Consider the following 25,371-nt stretch of genomic DNA (forward strand, 5'->3'; position numbering starts at 1 on the left):
GGTTGGATTAGAGAAGCAATGCGTGTGGGCTGGGTTATAATAAGAGAGCAGCAAGGAAAGGTAGGAGGAGGCAAGGTGATTGAGTGCTTTAAAGCCGACAGTAAGGAGTTTGCTTGACACAGAGGTGGATGGGCAACCACTGCAGGTTCTTGAGTAGGGAAAAACAGGCTGAATGTTTTTATAGAAAAATAATTCGGGCAGCAGACTGAAGTATGGACTGGAGTGGAGAGGGACCGGAAGCAGGGAGGTCAAGCAAGGAGGCTAATACAGTAATCAGTGCAGGACAGGATAAATACTTGGAATAACGTGGAAGCAGTTTGGACAGAGAGGAAAGGGGGGATTTTAGCGATGTTGTGAAGGTTGAATGACAGGATTTAGTGATAGATGGAATATGTGGGTTGAATGAGAGAGATGAGTCAAGTGTAATACCAAAGTTACGGGCTGGTGAGACAGGAAGGATGGTGGTGCTTTCAACAGTGATGGGAAAATCAACGGGAAGACAGGGTTTGGGTGGGAATAAATGAATTAACTGTGGTATTTGTTAAGTGCTCACTATGCGACAAGCACCATTCTAAGCACTGGGGTAAATATAAGGTAATCAGTTTGGATTACCCCATCCCATATGGAGCTCACAGTCTTAATCCCCATTTTACAGATGAGGTAACTGAGGCACAGAGACGTTAAGTGACTTGCTTAAGGTCACACAGCAGACCAGTGGCAGGGCCAGGATTAGAACACATGTATTCTGACTCCCAAGCCCGTACTCTTTCCACTAGGCTACACTACCGTTTTGAGATATCGGTGGGACATAAAAGTAGAGATGTCTTGATGGCAGAGGAAATGCAAGACTGCAGAGAGGGAGAGAGATCAGAGCTGGAGACGGAGAGTTGGGAAGCATCCACATATAGGTGGTAGTTGAAGTCATGGGAGCAAATGAGTTCTCCAAGGGAGAAGATGTAGATGGAGAATATAGTAGGGGACCCAGATGATATCTTGGGATAAGCAAGATCAGAGAAAAGTCCAAAGGCCACAGGTCCTTCCTGCCGATTGACACCCGAAAGGGTGGAGGAGACATGCTCAGAGCTAAGGGAATCAAAATATCTCATCTGAGCAGGAACTGGGCTAACTTTGGGCTTCCTGCTCCAGTACTAAAATTAGCCGTCTCCCAGTCCCTTAGGGCTTACTGGATGGAGGATCTAAGTTGGCTTTCCTATCCTTTGCCCCTCAGAGGGAACACAAGGAAATAATAATGTGGTCTTTATTAAGCACTTACTATATACCAAATACCATACAAAATCCAGGGGAAGATCAAAAATAATCAGGCCAGGCACAATCCCTGTACCACTCATGATAAGGGGTCATATACTCCTCATTTTTCACATAAGGATACTGAGGCACAAAGAAGTGAAGTGACTTGCCCAAGGTAACCCAACAGAGCTGAGATTAGAACCCAGGTCCTCTAACTCCCAGGCCCTATGCCACACTGCTTCTCCTCCCCATTGAATTTTCCCCTCATTCCTCACATTTGACCTAGAACATTTATTTCCCAGCCTCTCCTGGACCCGGCTCAGGATCAGAGCAGTGGCCCCCGCACTGTTGGCCTCACTCTCCTCCCCCGACCACTAGAAACAGACTTGCTGTCTGCTCCCCCTGGGAAGCCGGCAAAAGTCATGTGGTCACAGCCAAGCTATTCTGAGATCCAGCTTGAGCCAGTCAAGCCCCCACCACAGTGGGAGCGAGAGAGACAGTCCCCAGGGCAAGGCCTCCCAGAGAACTGGGCTCAGGGGATGGGGGACAGGAAGCTAGGGTGATGGCTGGGGACTTGACTGGCGGGTTGCCCAAATCAGCCCATAGGCCAGGCTGGCTTCCCAACCCATTGAGAGACCAGCCAAGTGACCAACTAGAGGCAAGGGGCCATATCTGGGAATGGTTTGGAAGCTGAGCTTGGCCTTTCGTGCTCCTTTTCCGTTGCTGACATTTTCATCTTCTTCCTCGTGGTCTTGTCATCAAGGCCTTCCCCCATTCCCGTGCTATTCTTAGAAATCAAACCCCTGAAGGGCCAAACCCTGTCCAATTCCCACTCATGAACTTTTTCTCAGTGCTTTGCATGTAATAGATATCTAATAAATGCTACTATTACAACTACTACTTACTATAGTAGCTAAAATCCAGCTGTTGCCCAGTCTCCAGTGCCCGCCCTGTGAAGAATGGTGAGGGGAGATGAGAACAAAAGCCTCTCCCCACCTTGGGGCAAACAAGGACCAGTATCCACCTCCTGATATTCTCTGGTGGGCCCAAGGGAGACGGAGGCAGGTAGGTTGGCAGGAAAGCCATGCAGAAGGCCGTGGCCCACAGTTCACATGCTGGGCTCTGGGGCTCGAGGGATGTTCTCAGTGCACTCTTCAGCCCTGATTTCCTCGGCTTGGCTTCGGGAGAGAAAAATGGTGGGCAGGAGTGGCTCCTGGTTACTTTTGCATCAATACAGAGCCAGGAATTAGAAGAGCTGAGAAGAGCAGGATGTGTCAGAGGGAAAAAGGATATCTTGGGAAAGAGAAGGAGTGGGAAGGGAGACAGAAAGAAAAGGGGATGGAGATGGGCTTCAAGTCTTCCACAAAAAGCAGCATGGTCTAGTGGAAAGAGCCTAAGTGTGGGAGTCAAGAGACCGGGGTTCTGATCTCAGCTCCACCACGTGTTCCTACTGGGAGACTGGGTATGTCATTTGACTTTTCTAGACCTCGATTTTTTCATTTATATAGAGGGGATTCAATACCTGTTCTCCCTACCTCTTAGACTGTGAGCCCATGTGAGCCCTCTGCTCCTCCTTCCTTCCCCATCGCCCCCACTCCCTCCCTCTGCTCTACCTCCTTCTTCGCCCCACGGCACTGGTGCATAGTTGTATATATTTATTATTCTATTTATTTTTATTAATGATGAGCATATATCTATAATTCTATTTATCTATTTTGACGTTATTGATGCCTGTCTGCTTGTTTCGTATTGTTGCCTGTCTCTCCTTCTAGACTGTGAGCCCATTGTTGAGTAGGGATTGTCTCTATCTGTTGCCGAATTGTACTTTCCAAGTGCCTAGTACAGTGCTCTGCACACAGTAAGCACTCAATAAATACAACTGAATGAATGAATGTGGAAGAGGGATTGGGTCTGATGAGATTATCTTGTGTCTACCCCAGCTCTTAGGACAGGGCTTGGCACATAATAACTATTACCATAATTATAATTACTGAGAGGAAGATGGGAGAAGACAATCAGCAGCAAATGTGCACATGCACATTCATGCTCTTCAGACTGGATTTAACGCGGGGCTCAGTTTTCCCCATCACAGATATGGGGGTGATTCTGAGCTTCGGGAATGGACCTACACATGAGCCCCTACCAGCCACCCGGAGCCCATTCGACAACTGGTTTGGGTCTTGCCTTTGGGTGGCTTCCCTCCTTCAGATGGGGAAACCGAGAGTATTGAATCAAATGCTGAAGTTAGGTGTTCTGGCTCCCTGCCCACCCACTCCTCAGCATCCCTCTCAGCCCTTGCCTCTTTCCGGGCCCCTCAGCCAGTCCCCGACATCCTGCTGTGGGATCTAGCCTTCAGCTGGGATCCCCCCGGCCTTCAGCTCCAGCTGCAGACTCCCTCGTCACTAGCTCTCAGCCATGCTGCCACCTAGGAGAGGAGGAAAGACCAAGGTAGGAGTGAGGAAGAGGAGGAGGAAGAAGAGACCTTGACTGAAGACACCACCACTTCCACCCAAAGCTGTGCTCCCCAGATCAGTTGCCTCTAGACAACCCAGTTTCGGACCCTAGCTCACTGGACCCTGGGTCCCGAACTCATTCCAATGAGGCCCAGTCGGTCCAGACTCCAGATGTCCTAAAATGTATCAGTTCCTACAAATCCCCAATCTGTTCCCACACAGGGTGCAGTGGGGTCAGGGGGCTGGCAGGGATAAGTGGGGTGAAGAGGGAGGGTCACGCAGCAGCTTGGTCTGCAGGCAGGGGAAGACAGGGAGGCCACTAAAGGGGAGAGGCCTGGGTTTGACCAGCCAGACCTCTCAGTCCCCATGAACCCAGCCCCAGAAATCCCGGGATGGGGTGGGAGGAAGGGCTGGGGGAGCAGGGAAAGAGGGGCCATCAGGGCAAAGAAGGCAAGAACTAATCATCAATAATCACATCAGTTGTATGAATGGATGAGGCCTGTGGGGATGGAGGTGGTGGTCTCAGGGGTACTTGAGGCAGTCAGTTCCACAGAGCCTACAGGCAGGGACCAAGATGGGGCCCTCCAGCCCTACGGCACAGCCGATTAAAAGCCCAGAAGATTTCTCTTGGCTGAAACCGTAATAGAGAGGTGGGCAGCAGTCCATCCTGGCCCGGCGGCACCCCACACTGGAATTTTCCCTTGCCAGAAAACCCATAAACACCCAGTGGATCTCTCTCCTTTCTCAAAAGGCTCCCTCGGGGCCAGGGGCCGGGGCTGGTCCCTTCCTACCTGCAGGTCTGCTGGGTAACTTGGGCTCAAGGAGATGTGACTCACACAAGGTCACTTAGCAAGGTGAGAGAGATTTCCCCAATTCCCAAACCCCAGACCAGAAAAGGCCTCCGCCTCATGGAAGCCTGTCAATATTAACTCCACCTGGTGTCGGTCACACTTATCACCCCAGGCCTCCTGGGCACTTGGGAACATCTCTATACTTTACACACTTCAGTCTGGCTGCCTGTTGTATCCTCAGAAATCCTGTGTCTCTGCACTTTTTAGTTTGCTCTACCCTTCAGACTGTCAATCCCTTGAGGGCAGGAACCATACTCTTCCCTCCTCAGCCTCTCTTCACATTGCCTTGTTAAAGGCTCAGTCCTTACTGGACTGACTGAATGAGCTCCATCACATTGCCCTGCCCAGTGGAATAGAGTAGAGTCTGGCAGAGCGGAGCCAGGTACCAGCGCCCAGCCTGGCATGTCAGCCTAGCTGCTGCCTGCCTATTAGTCAAAATTAAAACTGTGGCATCGGCTAAGTGCTTTCTATGAGCACTGTGGCAAACACGATACAAGCAGATCAGACACGGTCCCTGTCCCACCTGGGGCTAACAGTCTACGGGAGAGGGAGAACAGGTATTGAATCTCCATTTTACAGATGAAGAAACCAAGGCACAGAAAAGTCATGTGACTTGCCCAAGGTCCCACACAGCAGGCAAGTGGCAGAGGCACGATTAGAAGCAGGTGTCCAGACTCCCAGGCCCGTGCTCTTTCCACTTAGTCACACCACTGTTTCTCTCTGACCAGCTCCTTGGAAGAGGCCTGCCCCTGGGCTCACCTGACACTTCAGGAGAGCCTGTCCTTCCCTGCTCCCAAAACTCAAGCAGGAAGAACCCAGGGGTCTAGGGAGGCAGAGAAGTCCCAAGTAGGTAGAAGAAAGAGGCCAAGGACATGGGAAAAGTCAAAGGAGGTCATCTGGTCCAGCCCCCTGACTCTGGGGACCGGGGGTCCCACCAGCCAAAGTGAACAGGAGCTTGCATGGCCTGTGCCTCCAACAGAAGACTAAGAAGAGATAGAATTTCCTCTTTAACATCATTTCAAGCAATTACGCTGATGAAGAATTCTTTCGAAACAAGCATTCCCAGCTGCAAGCAACAAGACTAGGAGATCTCTTCACATATGTGCACAAAGGGATGAGATTATGCTGCTACCCAATAGCAGAAAATCCGTGCGGGGCACTGAGGGATAGATAGAGAGAGGAGGAGACATGATCCCTGCCCTCGAGGGAATGCCAGTCTGATAGAGAAAATAGGACAAACACACAGTGCTGGGGGAGAGACAATGAGAGGAGGAGGCCTCTCTATTCTCTGATAGAGAAAACAGGGCCCAGTGATCTTGAGCAATCTCCCCCAAAGTCACCCAACAGCAACAGGCAGACAACCCAGAGATCCAATGTCCTATAACCCCATGTGACTCGGCAGCCGATATGCAAGAAAACCCTTTCTAGGTCTGTCAAAAAGCCCAGAAAAGAAACACTTCTGACAATGCATGATCCCACCGTTCCTTGAGGGCAGCGATCACGACTACCTAGTCTAATCTATTGAACTCTTCCAAATGTTCCAATACCATCCCTTGATTGATTAATGGAATTTGCTTCTTGCCTGCTCAGAGCTACCCTTCCTGTTGGCTGTATTGCTGGGTCAAATCCTCCGTCACTACCCTGGCCCCTCTCGGAAAGGAGCAGAACCAGGTGTCAGAGTCCAAAAGAAGCATGTGGCTTAGTGGATAGAGCATGGGCCTGGGAAGCGGAATGTCGTGGGTTCTAATTCTGACTCCGCTACTTGTCTGCTGTGTGACCTTGGGCAAGTCACGGAGAAGCAGCGTGGCTCAGTGGAAAGAGCATGGGCTTTGGAGTCAGGGCTCATGAGTTCGAATCCCAGCTCTGCCACTTGTCGGCTGTGTGACTGTGGGCAAGTCACTTAACTTCTCTGTGCCTCAGTTCCCTCATCTGTAAAATGGGGATTAAGACTGTGAGCCCCACGTGGGACAACCTGATTCCCCTATGTCTACCCCAGCGCTTAGAACAGTGCTCGGCACATAGTAAGCGCTTAACAAATACCAACATTATTATTATTATTACGTCACTTCTCTGGGCCTCAGTTACCCCCATCTGTAAAATGGAGATTGAGACAGTGAGGCCCAGATGGGACAGGGATTGGGTCCAACCCAATTTGTTTGTATTCACCCAGCGCTTAATACAGTGCCTGGCACATAGTAAGCTCTTAACAAATACCATCATTATTTATTACAGAGACTGTGGTTGGCTCCCTGTAAATCGGGGGATGGGAGTTTTCCATGACGGCCTGGGGAGATGGCGAGCCATACAGGCTGAGGGCCGAGACACCCGCTGTCATTCCTCACCCACCAGCAGATTTTGCCAGCCGGGCAGCTCACTATGGGCTCTCACATTCTTTTCCAGCCACCTGGCCACATCGGCCAGAGTCTGTTGTCCAGGTTCCAGCTTGTGGCTAGGTGAACAAAAGAGAACCATCAGGCCTGGGTAGCTAGGCGTTTACCTTACTGGAGCCAGAGTGCTGGCCCAGATGACCTCTCAGGGTCATCCCCATTGTTTCTGGCACAGGACCCCATCTTGGAGGTCATGCCACAGCTGGACTTTCCTGTTGGAGTCTGAGTAGGAGAGGTCAGAAATGCAAGCAGAAAGAAGACCCCAAGTGGCCTGTCATGCTTTTTTCTCTTCATCCTCAACACCTCTAAACTGTAAGCTCACTGTGGGCAGAGAATGTGTCTGTCATATTGTATTCTCCCAAGAGCTTAGTACAGTGCACACAGTAAGTGCTCAATAAATACAATTGACTGACTGACCTCTGAGGGTTTGGGTATGGGCAACCTGGCCCTCATTTTACAGAGAAGGAAAAATGGGGCCCAGGGAAGCCAGGTGACATGCCCAAGATCACACAATGACACTGGGAGGTAGGGAGTGGTGGGGGAGGGAAAGAAGAGGAAAGAGCCAGAACGCGGTGGTCCCAGGAAGGGCAGGATGGAGGTGGAGACAGACCCCATCCCTGAGGGCATGGTCTGATTGGGAGGAGGGGGCTTCCCTTCCACCCCCATCTCCAGCACACCAGACTCATTCATTCATTCAATAGTATTTATTGAGCGCTTACTATGTGCAGAACACTGTACTACGCGCTTGGAATGTACAAATCAGCAACAGATAGAGACAGTCCCTGCCCTTTGATGGGCTTAAAGTCTAACCATGGGAGACAGGCAGACAGAACAATGGCAACAAATGGAGTCAAGGGGAAGAACATCTCATAAAAACAATGGAAAATAAATAGAATCAGGGTGATGTACATCTCATTAAACAAAATAAATAGGGTGATGAAGATATATACAGTTGAGCGGACTAGTACAGTGCTGAGGGGGTGGGAAGGGTGAGGGGGAGGAGCAGAGGGAAAAGGGGGAGAAGAGGATTTAGCTGCGGAGAGGGGAAGGGGGGGTAGAGGGAGCAGAGGGAAAAAGGGGGGAGCTCAGTCTGGGAAGGCCTCTTGGAGGAGGTGAGCTTTAAGTAGGGATTTGAAGAGGGGAAGAGAATTAGTTTGGCGGAGGTGAGGAGGGAGGACATTCCAGGACCGCGGGAGTATGTGGCCCAGGGGTCAACGGCGGGATAGGCGAGACCGAGGGACGGCGAGGAGGTGGGCGGCAGAGGAGCGGAGCGTGCGGGGTGGGCAGTAGAAAGAGAGAAGGGAGGAGAGGTAGGAAGGGGCAAGGTGATGGAGAGCCTTGAAGCCTAGAATGAGGAGTTTGTGTTTTGAGCGGAGGTTGATAGGCAACCACTGGAGGTTTTTAAGAAGGGGAGTGACATGCCCAGAACGTTTCTGCAGGAAGATGAGCCGGGCAGCGGAGAGAAGAAGAGACTGGAGCGGGGCGAAAGAGAAGGAAGGGAGATCAGAGAGAAGGCTGACAGAGTAGTCTAGCCGGGATATTACGAGAGCCTGTAGAAGTAAGGTAGCCGTTTGGGTGGAGTGGAAAGGGCAGATCTTGGCGATATTGTAAAGGTGAGACCGGCAGGTCTTGGTAACGGATCGGATGTGTGGGGTGAACGAGAGAGACGAGTCAAAGATGACACTGAGGTTGCGGGCCTGAGAGATGGGAAGGATGGTCGTACCATCCAAGGTGATAGGGAAGTCTGGAAGAGGACTGGGCTTGGGAGGGAAGATGAGGAGCTCGGTTCTGCTCATGTTGAGTTTTAGGTGGCGGGCAGACATCCAGGTGGAGACGTCCTGGAGGCAGGAGGAGATGCGAGCCTGAAGGGAGGGGGACTCCCACACAGCAGGGACGAGTAGGGGCTTGGCTGGTTCTAAACAGTGCTCTCTAAATCCACAAGTCTTTGTCTTGTGGTCGACCAGGTCTCCCCAGGAGAAGTGAAAGGAACATCATAGTGGGGGGAATTCAGCCCCAGAAAACACCAGCCACATCAGCTCCAAGACTCACTCCAAGTCATGCCATCTCAACACCACAAAGGGATGGGGTAGGAGGAGAAATATGCGTTCTGCTTTCCCGTCTGCTGGGAGAGACCATCCTCCCAGAAACCAACTCTGGGAGGGGGCTGAGTGAAGGAACTCAAAAGCAAGGCCCCCAGGGAGAGGCCCCCAGGGAGGACAGGCATGAGTCATGGACTAGGAAATTAGGACTTGGCAGGCTCTGTCCCTGGCCTCTGGGCTCCAGGGACCAGAGCATCCTCTAACTGGGGAGGAGAGGCGAGGATGGCGGAACTGATAGAGAGATATGGGCAGAGGGGGCAAGTAGGTCTTCTAGATCCCAGATAGTCAAGGAGAGAAGTGAGTTGCCCCTGGCAACAACCCAGGACTGGCAACAGCCCCCCAAGGCTTGATCCTGGCCACAGAGCCTGGAAGGCGGGAGGATTCTATCTGGATGGCCCTGCTCCCCGAGGCCAGGACCCGAAAATCCTGCCCAGCCTTGCCCTGAGGGGACCCAGGACTGGACCTGTGGTGGGGCAGAGATGAGGATGAAGGAGATCCATCCAGCCCAGGATCAGGACCGAGCCAAGCAGGGGTTCCTTGTTCCTAGCCTGGTGGCCTTACCCCCTGCCCCACTCCTGGGTATTCCAGCAGATGGGCAGAGGTGAGGCAGCCCAACAGGGAGGAGAGTGGGGAAGAGTCCTTAAGAGCTTCTTAGGCACTAGGGTGCATAGTGGACAGTCCCTATTCCCAGGCCCTTCTCAACTCTCTCCTCCCACCCACTCTGCATAGGGCAATTTCAGGAGTCAAGCCAGCTCCCCACTGTAGCACACTGGGAAGAAAAGAAAAGAAGTGAGAAGCCCAGCTGCCGCTGGAGTGAGCAGTAGGAAAGTGGGGGAGGGAGGAGGGCAAGCTGCAGGACAGTAATGGGACACGACTGCAGCCCATTAAGATGCCCTCATCACCTCCTTGACCCTGGGGGGCTTCTTTGCTCCCCTCCCTGTCCCGCCCAGGGCCCCAGCAGCACCCCATCCCACCCAAGGGGGCCCAACTCCCCCTCCCCTCCTGGCCTGGGAGACAAGGGGGGCCAGCTCCCCTCCCCATCCTGCCCAGAGGATCCCCACCCCTCCCCTCCCTGCCCAGGAGATTCAGTTCCCTTGGGAAAAGGACAGAACACCAGAAGCATGCAAGTCCAGGCTCAGGATTCCCTCAGGACGAAGTCTCCCACCCTCTTCTCTCCCACTCAATCAGTGGTAGTTATCAAGTGCTTGTTGCGTGCTGAGAGGCAGCATGGCTTCGTGGCAAGAGCACAGGCTTGGGAGTCAGAGGACATGGGTTCTAATTCTGTCTCTGCCACTTGTCTGCTGTGTGACCCTGGGCAAGTCACAACTTCTCTATGCCTCTGTTACCTCATTTGTAAAATGGGGATTAAGCCTGTGAGCCCCATGTGGGACAGGGACTGTGTCCAACCCGATCACCTTGTATCTACCCCAGTGCTTGGCACATAGTGAGCTCTTAACAAAATACCATCTCTTAACAAAATCCAATGGCTCCTACTCCATTCTAATCCTAATAACAAAATACCAGCTAATAACAAAATACCAGCTCTTAACAAAATCCAATGGCTCCTACTCCATTCTAATCCTCCTTGACCTCTCTGCTGCCTTTGACGCTGTCGACCATCCCCTCCTCCGCCATACCTTATCTCACCTTGGCTTCACGGACTCCGTCCTCTCCTGGTTCTCCTCTTACCTCTCAGGCCGGTCATTCTCGGTCTCCTTCGCTGGCGACTCCTCCCTGTCCCATCCTTTAACTGTTGGAGTTCCTCAAGGGTCAGTTCTTGGCCCTCTTCTATTCTCCATTTACACTCACTCCCTCGGTGAACTCATTCGCTCTCACGGCTTTGACTACCATCTCTACGCAGATGACACACAGATCTACATCTCCGCCCCTGTCCTTTCCCCCTCCCTTCGGGCTCGCATCTCCTCCTGCCTCCGGGACGTCTCCACCTGGATGTCGGCCCGCCACCTAAAACTCAACATGAGCAAGACTGAGCTCCTCATCTTCCCTCCCAAACCCGGTCCTCTCCCAGACTTCTCTATCACCGTGGATGGCACGACCATCCTTCCCGTCTCTCAGGCCCGCAATCTCGGTGTCATCCTTGACTCGTCTCTCTCGTTCACCCCACACATCCTATCCGTTACCAAGACCTGCCGGTTTCACCTTTACAATATCGCCAAGATCCGCCCTTTCCTCTCCACCCAAACGGCTACCTTACTGCTACGGGCTCTCGTTATATCCCGGCTAGACTACTGTGTCAGCCTTCTCTCTGACCTCCCTTCTTCCTCTCTCGCCCCGCTCCAGTCTATTCTTCACTCCGCTGCCCGGCTCATCTTCCCGCAGAAACGATCTGGGCATGTCACTCCCCTTCTTAAACAACTCCAGTGGTTGCCTATCAACCTCCGCTCCAAACAAAAACTCCTCACTCTAGGCTTCAAGGCTCTCCATCACCTTGCCCCTTCCTACCTCTCCTCCCTTCTCTCTTTCTACCACCCACCCCGCACGCTCCGCTCCTCTGCCGCCCACCTCCTCGCCGTCCCTCGGTCTCGCCTATCCCGCCGTCAACCCCTGGGCCACGTCCTCCCGCGGTCCTGGAATGCCCTCCCTCCTCACCTCCGCCAAACTGATTCTCTTCCCCTCTTCAAAACCCTACTTAAAACTCACCACCTCCAAGAGGCCTTCCCAGACTGAGCTCCTCTTCTCCCTCTACTCCCTCTGCCAGCCCCCCTTTACCTCTCCGCAGCTAAACCCTCTTTTTCCCCCTTTCCCCCTGCTCCTCCACCTCTCCCTTCCCATCCCCACAGCACTGTACTCGTCTGCTCAACTGTATATATTTCCATTACCCTATTTATTTTGTTAATGAATTGTACATCGCCTTGATTCTATTCAGTTGCCATTGTTTTTACGAGATGTTCTTCCCCTTGACTCTATTTATTGCCATTGTTTTTGTCTGTCCGTCTCCCCCGATTAGACTGTAAGCCCATCAAACGGCAGGGACTGTCTCTATCTGTTGCCGACTTGTTCATCCCAAGCGCTTAGTACAGTGCTCTGCACATAGTAAGCGCTCAATAAATACTATTGAATGAATGAATGAATACCATAATTAAATACCATAACTGCTGAGTGCCGTGCTGAGTGCTTAGGTGTTGACTTGGGCAGGGTCCCAGAGATGCTAGCCATGCTGGGGTTCCTCCACCAGAAATGGACAGTGAAAGAGACTTGGGTTAGGCACTAGGAAGAACTTCACACCTTGCCAAAGGAACTCCAACCCCGGAGGAGGGGATCGAGGGAAAGCCGGGAACAAGTGGGGAGAGACACCCACCTACCCTGGGTGCCCTGAGCTCCCACCCAGCATAAGGAAAAGACTGGGCGGGGACACCTGGGGTTCTTGCCAGTGGATTGGGGAGTTATTCAACAGTCCCCGACCCTACTCGCCAACCCTAGTGGTTCTTGGCAATCACAGCCACTGGTGATCATCAGGGGCCTTCCAGGGACCCACCCGGCACACTTGCTGGGGACTTCTTCTCCTCCCTCATCGACACCCATGCCAGTCACCCCCGCCAATTGTTCCGGACCTTTAACTCTCTCCTTAGGCCCCCTGTTCCTCCCCCTCCCCCATCCCTCACCCCCAATGATCTGGCCACCTATTTCATCACAAAAATCAACACAATCAGGTCTGAGCTCCCCGAAGTCACCCCTCCGCCTCTCCCCTCCCGTCCACCAACCCTCTCCCCTACTTTTCCATCCTTCCCTGCAGTATCCTCAGAGGAGATCTCCTTCCTCCTCGCAAGTGCCACCCCCTCCACCTGCGCCTCGGACCCCATTCCCTCTCACCTTATTAAAGCCATCGCCCCGCCCTCCTCCCTTCCTTAACTTCTATTTTTCCAATCTCCAGTGGCTCCTTCCCTTCCACCTTCAAACATGCCCATGTCTCCCCCATCCTAAAAAAACCCGCTCTTGACCCCAATTCCCCCTCCAGTTATCGCCCTCTCTCCCTACTACCCTTCCTTTCCAAAATCCTAGAACGAGTCGTCTACAATGGCTGCTTAGAATTCCTTAACTCCCATTCTCTCCTGGACCCCCTCCAATCTGGCTTCCGTCCCCTCCGCTCTACCGAGACTGCTCTCTCTAAGGTCACCCATGACCTCCTTCTTGCCAAATCCAATGGCTCCTACTCCATTCTGATCCTCCTTGACCTCTCTGCTGCCTTTGACACTGTCGACCATCCCCTCCTCCTCCATACCTTATCTCACCTTGGCTTCACGGACTCCGTCCTCTCCTGGTTCTCCTCTTATCTCTCTGGCCGGTCATTCTCGGTCTCCCTCGCTGGCGCCTCCTCCCCCTCCCATCCTTTAACTGTTGGAGTTCCTCAGGGTCAGTTCTTGGCCCTCTTCTATTCTCCATTTACACTCACTCCCTCGGTGAACTCATTCGCTCTCACGGCTTTGACTACCATCTCTACGCAGATGACACGCAGATCTACATCTCCGCCCCTGTCCTCTTCCCCTCCCTTCAGGCTCGCATCTCCTCCTGCCTCCGGGACGTCTCCACCTGGATGTCGGCCCGCCACCTAAAACTCAACATGAGCAAGACTGAGCTCCTCATCTTCCCTCCCAAACCCGGTCCTCTCCCAGACTTCCCTATCACCGTGGATGGCACGACCAACCTTCCCGTCTCTCGGGCCCGCAATCTCGGTGTCAACTTTGACTCATCTCTCTCGTTCACCCCACACATCCGATCCGTTACCAAGACCTGCCGACCTGCCGGTTTCACCTTTACAATATCGCCAAGATCCGCCCTTTCCTCTCCACCCAAACGGCTACCTTACTGCTACAGGCTCTCGTTATATCCCGGCTAGACTACTGTGTCGGCCTTCTCTCTGATCTCCCTTCCTCCTCTCTCGCCCCACTCCAGTCTCTTCTTCATTCCACTGCCCGGCTCATCTTCCTGCAGAAACGATCTGGGCCTGTCACTCCCCTTCTTAAACAACTCCAGTGGCTGCCTATCAACCTCCGCTCCAAACAAAAACTCCTCACTCTAGGCTTCAAGGCTCCCCATCACCTTGCCCCTTCCTACCTCTCCTCCCTTCTCTCTTTCTACCGCCCACCCCGCACGCTCCGCTCCTCCGCCGCCCACCTCCTCACCGTCCCTCGGTCTCGCCTATCCCGCCGTCGACCCCTGGGCCACGTCCTCCCGCAGTCCTGGATGCCCTTCCTCCTCACCTCCGCCAAACTGGTTCTCTTCCCCTCTTCAAAACCCTACTTAAAACTCACCTCCTCCAAGAGGTCTTCCCAGACTGAGCTCCTCTTCTCCCTCTACTCCCTCTACCACCCCCCCTTCACCTCTCCGCAGCTTAACCCTCTTTTCCCCCCATTTCCCTCTGCTCCTCCCCCTCTCCCTTCCCATCCCCTCAGCACTGTACTCGTCTGCTCAACTGTATATATTTTCATTACCCTATTTATTTTGTTAATGACATGTACATCGCCTCGATTCTATTTAGTTGCCATTGTTTTTACGAGATGTTCTTCCCCTTGACTCTATTTATTGCCATTGTTCTTGTCTGTCTGTCTCCGCCGATTTGACCGTAAGCCCGTCAAACGGCAGGGACCGTCTCTATCTGTTGCCAACTTGTTCATTCCAAGCGCTTAGTACAGTGTTCTGCACATAGTAAGCGCTCAATAAATACTACTGAATGAATGAATGAATGAATGAACTAAATAAAGGAGCAGGAAGAATGCATAGCTGCCATTCCTGCTAGCCTCCCCAGCCACCACCCAGCTCGCATGGCAGAACACGGGGGGCAGGAACCAGAGGCTAGGAAGCAAGCATGGTTCAGGCCTGAGGGACAGCTCCAGCCTCACTGTGCAACCCCAAAATAGCTACTCACCCTCTCTGGTCCCATTTCTCTGAAGGGCACAAGACCTACTGGCAAGGACCAAATTAAGTCCACCCAGCCCTTGATCAGGCATGGTCTGAACTGGTCTCCCAGCACTCTGGCACCTTTAAGCCTTAAGGCCAGTGGATCCTCATCTCTGCCATCCTTCCCATGGCTCCAGCTGGAGGGAGCCCTGGCTGCATGCAGCCACCTGGGCTCCTCGGCACCAGGGCCCCAGCGGGCCCAGGGAGTTTCAGGCCCTTGTGCCCGGGAAGCTGTTTTCTCTCCACCTGCCCCCACCACCCTCAGCCTCCTTCATAAGGCAGAATTCATGCCTCGCTTGAGGCCTGGCCCATTGGGACCCAAGAGGTGGTGGATGAGTTGGAAGAGCAGGCGTCACGGGCATAGTCTGTCTGAGGCTCTGAGAGTCTGGCCCAGGACTACTGACGGCCAGCCAGGAACACATAGAGCAGGCTCACTCATTTGCCGAGAGATGCGGTCCATTTCGCCAGCTCAGGCCACCAGCAGTACTGGGGCCAGACGCCCAGTCTGGAGGGTGACCAGGGCCTGTGTCCAAGATGCAGCATGTGTCGGTGGGCACCTGGGGTCAAACGGGCCACCCCAGCCAGCCTGAAGCCAGAAGACCAAGGCCAGAGGAAGCCAGAGGCTGCCCCAGCTGCCTGCTCTCCAGGGGCCCGTGCTCTCCACTGAGCCATCCCCTTCAGCTGTGCCCAGGGAAACCCAGGGCCAAGCCCAAAGGGGCACAGGCATTCTGGTCCCAGTGACAACACATACCAGGATACCTCATGAAGCAGGAGAGGAAACTGGAGAGGGGGACCCAGGACCAAACTTGGGTTCTGCCTGTCCAAAGAGTAACAGCCTGAAGAACTTCTCAGCTCCTCTAACTCTCTCCAGGCCTCCTAAAGAAGCAAACAAACCCAAACCTCAGGACTTAGCCCTGGAAGGAACTTCCAGTGGGCATTCCATCCTGTCTCCAAACAGGACAATAACAATAACGAGAATAACAGTTGTATTTGTAAAGGCCGGCATATGCCAAGCACTGTACTAGGCACTGGAGTATATACAAGACAGTCCGGTCAGATTCGGTCCCTGCCTCTTGTGGAGCTCACAGTCTAATACCTGAGCCTTCTGATCCAGAGGGAGAGTTGGGAAGGCGAGGGTGGTGGGAAGGAAAAGTGGGAAGAGAGTCCACAGCTCACCCTGGGCATCTGCCCCAACATTTTTTTCTCCACCCCAATTTGGGAATTCTTCCCCATGTCTACCCCAATTCTGTGCCGCTACAGCATTTCTGACAGGCGATGAGGAACAAGCTGCCTTTGCAACCTATTTTGACCCATGCATGGGACAGACTTGCTGTTTACAGAGGCTGAGGTTCCAGTCCCTGGGGTCCTGCTGGGAAATAAAACGAAGACACTGCCTGGCCTGGGAGCTCAGCCTCCCTGCTCCGACCCCCAGCTTTTTTGAACTCTCTAGGACCAAGGGGCTGGAGATCCCACCCGGGGGGCCACCTCTTGGCCTGGCGGCCCCTTCTGCCTGTCACCTGTTCTCAGGCTCAGCTGAAAAGGGAGTGTCAAATGACAACCTTCTTCTTGTGAGGGTAGGATGGCAGGCCCTGGGAAGGGGAGCAACCTTGGGTGGTCCAGAGAGGTTAAGTGACTTCTGCAAGGTCACACAGCAGACTGGAGGAAGCTGGGGAGGTCGTGGGGGACCCAGGTCTCCTTTGGCTACGGCCTCCCTCTAATCAAAAGCAAGGAGGAGCACACACACACATATACAGCTGCAGAAACCCTTTCGATCAAAAGGCATTTATTTCCAAGAAGAAAGAGGAGGAGGGGGCCAGCCAGGCTGAGCCCAGGCCCAATTGCTCACTTCTGCTGAGCACCTGCTCCCCCTCAGCCTCCTCCGGGGCCTAATCCCCTTCCAGGGCTTCGGTTTCCATCCCCTCGGAGCTGAATGCAGATAGTTCAGGGGGCGGGGGGCAAGGGGGCAGGGTCGGGCGGGGGGGGGGGGGGGGGGAAGGAAATATCCCTCCCTAAAAGTAGATCCTTCTGACCTTCTGACCTACACTTCACCCCCTCCTCGACTCTCCCAGTCCCCAAAGCAGGCTTGGGGCGAACCAGGCTTCGTTCGATGCCGGTCCGAGGACTGGTCTGCAGAGGGGTGAACTGCAAGGGAGGGGGAGGAAGAGAAGGGGGGCACCAGTACGGGGGGTAGCCCCTAACCCAGATCTGCCTCGCTGAGAAGCTGCATGGCTCAGTGACAAGAGCCTGGGCTTGGGAGTCGGAGGACATGGGTTCGAATCCCAGCTCCGCCACTTGCCAGCCGTGAGACTTTGGGCAAGTCACTTCACTTCTCTGGGCCTCAGTTCCCTCCTCTGGAAAATGGGGAGTAAAGCTGTGAGCCCCACGTGGGACCAGCTGTTCACCTTGTATCCCCCCCAGCGCTTAGAACAGTGCTTTGCATATAGTAAGCGCTTAACAAATACCACCATTATTATTATTCTCTTTTTCCCAGCCCAGCCGGAGGGTCCCAGACAGGACGCACCACCCAAATGTCCACAGATGGGGACGGATGCGTTGGCCGGGGTTGCCGGGGAGAGGGAAAGGTTTACCAGGGGTCCCTTCCAGCCCTGCTCCCCCACAGCCCCCCGACCCCGCAACCGGTGACCCGCGGGGAGCTTCAGCGGACTGACAGATCGACCCTGGCATCGTCCCCATCGACTGCCGAACAAATTTCCGCAGAATGACTGGGGGGGGGGGGGCGAAAGTGGGGGGCAACGGAGCCTGCTCCAACTTTTGCTGCTTTCTGCCCCTGGGACTCCCCGTTTACGGCCTTCTCCCCGCTCAGATCCCCATCTGCTGAAGCTTCTCCCACCTCTGACCCCCTTCTTCTGAAGCCTCCCAACGCTGTCGTCCCCCCTGCCCCGGGGGGCTGCGGTGGGCGCCGTCTCCCATAATGATAATAATAATAATATTAAATAATCACCTGTCCCGGGAAACGAGGGGAGCAAGAAGAGGAGGAGTCCGGGGTCCCGAGGCAGGAGAGAAAGAGGGGCAGCGGGAAAGGGACGCTGGAAAAAAGGGGCCAAGAGAACGGTGCAGGGTGAAGATAGGAGACCTCACCTCCTCCAAGAGGCCTTCCCAGGCTGAGCTCCCCCCGTTCTCTCTGCTCCCCCTCCACCCAGCACTGTGCTCATTTGTATATATTATTTGTTGCCCTATTTATTTTGTTAATGAGGTGTCCATCCCCTTGATTCTATTTATCGCGATCACGCTGTCCTGTCTTTGTTTCGTTCGGTTTTGCTCTGCCCCGATTAGACCGGGAGCCCGTCATCGGGCAGGGATGGTCTCTATCCAAGGGCTTAATACAGCGCTCTGCACATAGGGAACAGGGAATGAATGGGAGGCAGGCCCGGGGCGGGAGGAAAGCACAAAAGGGGCGGCGGCGGCGGCGGCGGCGAAGCAGAGCAGGGAGGGCAGTGCGAGCGAAGAGGGGCAGGGGAGGGACGAGGAGAAAGTGGGGAGGAGTCGGGGCGCGGGTCTGGAAGGCCGGGCGGGTCGCTTCCTCACCTGTGCGCGGCTCGGCTGGGTTCGGCTGGGCTCGGTTCGGTTCGGCTGGGCTCGATTCGGATCGGCTAGGTTCGGTTCGGTTCGGTTCGGTTCGCCTCGGCTCGGCTGGACTCCGCGCTCCAGGACCGGAGCTCCTCCGCCCTCGGGGTCCGCCCTCGGGGTCCGCACGCGGCAGCGCCCCCCGGCCCCGCCCCCCGGCCTTTCCGCCCCTCTCATTGGCCTCTTGGCGGGGGCGGTGACAAATCCTGGCCCACTCATTCGCCGCCTTCAGAGGGGGCGGAGCCAAGCCCGCGCTCTGAGCCAATGAACAGGCCCCTGGGGCGGGGAGAGGCTCAGCCTCCCGCGAGGGGCGCCGGGGCGAGGGGCGGGGGGCGAGGGGCGGGGGGCGACCGGCGCCCGCAGCGCCCCGAGCCCCGGGAATGTGGAAGGGAGAGGCTCCCGCACACACGTGTGGAAGACCGTCTCGATGCCCGTGACGGGGTGTGTGTCTCAGGATGTGCCGGAGTCATAGATGCTCGCGTTGATCTCTCTGCTGAGCGGGCGCTGCATTTTGGAAATGCTTTTCTTATCACCGCTCTGCGTTTCTGAGCCTCTTTCCAGGCTGGCTCTGCGCTGGAGCCATTTCGGAGGGAGGGAGGCTGAGGACTGAACTTCCGGGGATCGTTTACAACGTCAAACTTCCTCTTCTGTGACGGGCGGAGGCAAGAAAATGGGGGCAGTGACAACACTTTCGAGATCCGGGCCTCCCCGAGGAATTCCGTAATAACAATAATAATAATAATAATGTTGGTATTTGTTAAGCGCTTACTATGTGCAGAACACTGTTCTAAGCGCTGAGGGGGATACAGGGTGATCAGGTGGTCCCACATGAGGTTCACAGTCTTAAACCCCATTTGCCAGATGAGGGAACTGAGGCCAAGTGAAGTGACTGGCCCACAGTCACACAGCTAAGGGGCAGAGTCGGGATTCGAACACACGACCTCTGACTCCCAAACCGGGGCTGTTTCCACTGAGCCATGCTGCGTCTCTATGATGATGGTATTTGTTAAGCGCTTACTATGTGCTGAGCACTGTTCTAAGCACTGGGGGAGATACAAGGTCATCAGGTTGTCCCATGTGGGGCTGACATTTTCTTTAATCTCCATTTTTCCAGGTGAGGGAACTGAGGCCCAGAGAGGTGAAGTGACTTGCCCGTGGTCACACAGCAGACAAGTGGTGGAGCCGGGATTAGAACCCACGACCTCTGACTCCCAAGCCCGGGCTCTTTCCACTGAGCCATGCTGCTCTATCTGCACCTTTACCCAGCCCACTATAAAGCACTAAACCCCGGGGGCTCTTCTCTGGCACCTTCCCCAACCACATACACAGGAGATCATCTGGTCAACCCCCTCCCCACCCTCCCACCCCTGCCTCCAAGCAGAACTGCCCCCTAATTTAGCCCTTCCAGGATGGGGTCAATTGACCTTCAGCTAGATTGGCATGTGGGGGGCTGCTACAGCCGACTCTGCCAACTGGGAGGACAGTCCTGGACTCCGGGACCCCCTTCAGCTAGCCCCTCCCTCTAGACTATGAGCTCGCTGTGGGCAGGAACTGTCTCGCCGTATTAAGGTTGGTATTTGTTAAGTGCTTACTATGTGCAGAGCACTGTTCTAAGTGGTGGCTTAGATACAGGGTGATCAGGTTGTCCCCCGTGAGGCTCACAGTCTTCATCCCTATTTTGCAGATGGGGTCACTGAGGCCCAGAGAAGTGAAGTCTTGTTTTGTCCGTCTCTCTCCCCCAATTAGACTGTAAGCCCATAGGGATTGTCTCTATCTGTTGCTGTATTGTATGTTCCAAGTGCTTAGTACAGTACTCTCCACCTCCTCACCGTCCCTCGGTCTCGCCTATCCCGCCGTCGACCCCTGGGCCACGTCCTTCCGCGGTCCTGGAATGCCCTCCCTCCTCACCTCCGCCAAACTGATTCTCTTCCCCTCTTCAAAACCCTACTTAAAACTCACCTCCTCCAAGAGGCCTTCCCAGACTGAGCTCCCCTTCTCCCTCTACTCCCTCTACCACCCCCCCTTCACCTCTCCGCAGCTTAACCCTCCTTTCCCCCCACTTCCCTCTGCTCCTCCCCCTCTCCCTTCCCATCCCCTCGGCACTGTACTTGTCTACTCAACTGTATATATTTTCATTACCCTATTTATTTTGTTAATGAAATGTACATCGCCTTGATTCTATTTAGTTGCCATTGTTTTTACGAGATGTTCTTCCCCTTGACTCTATTTATTGCCATTGTTCTTGTCTGTCTGCCTCCCCCGATTAGACCGTAAGCCCGTCAAACGGCAGGGACCGTCTCTATCTGTTGCCGACTTGTTCATTCCAAGCGCTTAGTACAGTGCTCTGCACATAGTAAGTGCTCAATAAATACTATTGAATGAATGAATAGTAAGCACTCAATAAATATGAATGAATGAATGAATGAATGAATGAATGAATGAATGAATGAATGAATGAATGAATGAAGTGACTTGCCCACAGTCACACAGCTGACAAGAGGGAGAGCCAGGTTTGGAACCCATGACCTCTGACTTCCCAGCCCAGGCTCTTTCCACTGAGCCACACTGCTTCTCTACAGAGTTCATATCCAAGAACTGATACAAGGTAAGCAGGTTGCCCCACGCAGGGCTCACAGTCTTAATCCCCATTTTACAGACGAGGGAACTGAGGCCCGGAGAAGTTAAATGGCTTGCCCAAGATCTTACGGCTGACAAGTGGCAGAGTGGGGATTAGAACCCACCACCTCTGGCTCCCAAGCCCGGGCTCTTGCCACTAAGCCACTCTGCTCTATTGTACTTTCCCAAGCGCTTAGTACAGTGCTCGGCACACAGCAAGCAGGCCGTAAGCCCCATGTGGGCAGGGATTGTCTCTATTGGTGAGTTGTGCTTTCCAAGCGCTTAGTACAGTGCTCTGCACACAGTAAGCGCTCAATAAATACAATTGAATGAAAGAAAGAGAGAAAGAGAGAAAGGAAGGAAGGAAGGAAGAAAAAGAAAGAGAGAAAGGAAGGAAGGAAGAAAAAGAAAGAAAGAAAGAGAGAAAGGAAGGAAGGAAGAAGAAAGAAAGAAAGAAAGAAAGAAAGAAAGAAAGAAAGAAAGAAAGAAAGAAAGAAAGAAAGAAAGAAAGAAAGAAAGAAAGAAAGAAAGAAAGAAAGAAAGAAAGAAAGAAAGAAAGAAAAGAAAGCGGCCCACGACGCATCCCTGCATCGCCCCCTCGTGGCGGCAATGAGGAGCGCGCCCTCCTGCTTAATAATAACAATAACGTTGGTATTTGTTAAGCGCTTACTATGTGCAGAGCAAGCGCGCCCTCCTGCTTAATGATAATAATAATGTTGGTATTTGTTAAGCGCTTACTATGTGCAGAGCACTGTTCTAAACGCTGGGGTAAATATAGGGTAATCAGGTTGCCCCACATGAGGCTCACAATCTTCATCCCCATTTAACAGAGGAGGTCACTGAGGCACAGAGAAGTGAAGTGACTTGCCCACAGTCACCCAGCTGACAAGTGGCAGAGCGGGGATTCGAACCCATGACCCCTGACTCCCAAGCCCAGCCACTTTCTACTGAGCCACGCTGCTTCCCTGCTTGCTGCCCGGGCTCCGCAGGCTTCGTCTCCTCCATCCCTCTCCCCGACCTAGAGCTGGAGATCGGTTGTTTCTCTGACTTTCCCCTCATCATGTGTCCTCCCACCCACCCACCCACCCACGATGCACCACTTGCACAAGAACCTCAGGCCTAGTGACTGGTGGTTATCTCCCAGGGGATCGACACTGGAGGACAGCTGGATTAAATGCACCACATTCTCCCTGGGGAACACACTGCAGGTGTCCCTCCCAAGGATCCTCGGGGGGGGGGGGGGGGGGGGGGGGGGGCGGGTCATCTGGTCCAGCATGCTGCCTCCAGGGGAAGGACACCTAACCCATTTGGGACAGCCCGTCAATGGGCAGGGATTATCTTTATCTGTGGCCAAATTGTACGTTCCGAGTGCTTAGTACAGTGCTCTGCACGTAGTAAGCGCTCAATAAATACTTTTGAATGAATGAACCTAACAGATAACAGATAACCTAACCCACCCTCAGCGTGGCTCAGTGGAAAAGAGCCTGGGCCTCGGAGTCAGAGGTCATGAGTTCAATTCCCAGCTCTGCCACTTGTCAGCTGTGTGACTGTGGGCAAGTCACTTAACTTCTCTGTGCCTCAGTTACCTCATCTGTAAAATGGGGATTAACTGTGAGCCCCACGTGGGACAACCTGATTCCCCTATGTCTACCCCAGCGCTTAGAACAGTGCTCTGCACATAGTAAGTGCTTAACAAATACCAACATTATTAGTCTCCTGGTCCACAATGGACATCCACCCCCTCCATTCCCTCTGCTCCTCCTCCCCTCCCCATTTCCCCCCTCCCACCCTCTGCTCTTCCCCCTTCCCCTCCCCTCAGCACTGTGTGTATTTGTATATATTATGTATTACCCTATTTATCTTGTTAATGATGCATATATCTCTCTGTGATTCTCTTTATCTTGACGAAATCTGTGCTAGACTGCTTGTTTTGTTTTGTTGTTTTGCTTTGCTGTCTGTCTCCCCCGTTTAGACTGTGAGCCTGTTATTGGGCCAGGATTGTCCCTATCTGTTGCCGAATTGTACACTTCAAGCGCTTAGTACAGTGCTCCTAGTAAGCGCTCAATAAATACTATTGAATGAATGGATCCCACCCCACCTCCCCCTTGATGATCAGGAATCTCTTCCTTATCTATTTTTGGGAGGTAATTGTTAAGCACTATGATCCAGGTACTGTTCTAGATACAAGCTAAAGAGGTTGGACGCAGCGCTTGTCCCACATAGGGGTGGCAGTCTTAATAGCCATTTTACAGATGAGGTAACTGTGCATAGAGAAGTTAGTGTCTTGCCCAAGGTCACAGAGCAAACAAGTGGTGGAGCTGGGATTAGAACCCACATCCTTTCTGTTTCCCAGGTCTATGCTGTATTCACTAGGCCATGCTGCTTCTGCTTCCTTATGTCTATTTTAACCAATGCCACTTGCAAACTTCTAGTTTGGTCCCTGGGAAACCCCTGAGGCAGCACCCTCTTGTCAAAACCCTTTGCAGTCTTGAATCTGGTTTTTAAATTACCCCTTGACTCATTCTGTCTAACAGCAACAGCTGCCAAAGGCAGTTCTTGGTGTGGGGACTCGGGATCCTCACGTCCTCCTGCAACACCATGGCATCCACTCATACCCCACCCCCTCCCCCAGATCCCTCCCCACCCCCCTGTAGACTGTAAACACATCAATCAATACCTCTTGTACTAAGTGCTTGGGAGAGGACAAAACAGTTGGTAGACACATTCCCTTCCCACAGCCAGTTTACGGTCTAGAGAGGGAGAGAGAGATTAATATAAATAAGTTACAGATATGCCCATAAATGGTTTGGGGCTTGAGCGAGGGGTGAATAAAGGGAGAAAATTAGGGTGATCCTAAGGGAGTGGGAGAAGAGGAAATGAGGGCTTACTCGGGGAAGGCCTCTGGGAGGAAATGTGCTTTCAAGAAGGTGGGGAGAGTAATTGTTAGATATGAGGAGGGAGGGCATTCAAGGCCAGAGACAGGACATGGGCAAGAGGTAAGTGGTAAGATAGATGAGATTGAGGTACGAGGGCATTAAAGAAGTGAAGTGCGTGGTCTGGGTTGTAGTAGGAGAGCAGCCAGGTAATTGCTTTAAAGACTATCATCTTCAAAGGAGTTTCTGTTTGGAAGTTCTTGAGGAGTGAGAAAAGGTGGACTGAAAGTGTTTGTAGAAAAATAACTGGAGTGGGGAGAAACAGGAGGCAGGGAGGTCAGCAAGGAGGCTGATGCAGTAATCAAGGCAGGATAGGATAAATGCTTGGATTAATGTGCTAGCAGTTTGCGTGGTGTGGAAAGGGTGGATTTTAGCAATTCTGTGACAGTTGAACCAACAGGATCTAGTTATAGATGGACTATGTGGGTTGACTGAGGGAGATGAGTCAAGGGTAACGCCAAGGTTACGGGCAGACAGGAAGGATGAAGGTGCTGTCTACAGTGATGAGAAAATCAGGAGGAGGACAAGGTTTGAAAGAGTTCTGTTTTAATTCAATTCAATTGAGTTTATTAATCGCTTACTGTGTGCAGAGCACTTTACTAAGTGCTTAGGATACCATAATAAACTGTGACATTCTCTGCCCACAATGAACTCACAGTCTAGAAGGGGAAAAATAGACATGAATACATATAAATATAATTACAGATATATACATAAGTGCTGTGAGTCTGGCTGGGGGGAAGAGCAAAGGGAGCAAGTCCAGGGTGATGCACAAGGGAGTGGGAGATGGGGAAGAATGGGGCTTGGACTGGGAAGGCCTCTTGGAGGAGATGTGCCTTCAATAAGGCTTTGAAGTCGTGGGAAGAGTCATTGTCTGGCGGATTTGAGGATGGAAGGAGTTCCAGGCCAGAGGTAGGACGTGGTCCAGGAGTCGGTGGCAAGGCAGGCGAGATCGAGCCACAGTGAGAAGGTCAGCACTAGAGGAGAAAAGCATGCGAGCTGGATTGCAGGAGAGAGGCAAGGTGAGGAAGGAGCGGGCAAGGTGATGGAGTACTTTAAAGCCAATGGTGGGGACTTTTTGTCTGATACAGAGATGGATGGGCAACCACTGGAAATTTTTGAAGAAGGGGGTGACATGTCCTGAACGTCTCTGTAGAAAGATGATCTGGGCAGCAGAGTGAAGTATGGACTTGGAGTGGGGAGAGACAGGAGGTTGGGAGGTCAGCAAGGATGCTGATGCCATAATCTAGGCAGGATAGGATGAGTGGTGTTATTAATAAGGT

At 53.1% G+C, this 25,371-nt stretch overlaps 1 protein-coding gene across 3 annotated transcripts in view; it reads right to left on the minus strand.

Moving 5' to 3' along the window:
• Window positions 1-18,676, minus strand: part of C18H20orf27 (chromosome 18 C20orf27 homolog) — a 51,395-nt gene extending 32,719 nt beyond the window's left edge. For 2 of the 3 annotated variants that reach the window (XM_029083391.2, XM_029083390.2), the window contains exon 1: window positions 18,501-18,557. The gene's annotated coding sequence lies outside the window, so the exon portion shown is untranslated. Of the gene's footprint in view, window positions 1-18,500 lie in introns of all 3 variants that reach the window. The other variant, XM_029083392.1, reaches the window with a different exon arrangement.
• Between the last annotated feature and the right edge of the window lie 6,695 nt (window positions 18,677-25,371).

The sequence above is a fragment of the Ornithorhynchus anatinus genome, chromosome 18 (genome assembly GCF_004115215.2).
Source record: "Ornithorhynchus anatinus isolate Pmale09 chromosome 18, mOrnAna1.pri.v4, whole genome shotgun sequence".
NCBI classification, from domain to species: Eukaryota; Metazoa; Chordata; class Mammalia; order Monotremata; family Ornithorhynchidae; genus Ornithorhynchus; species Ornithorhynchus anatinus.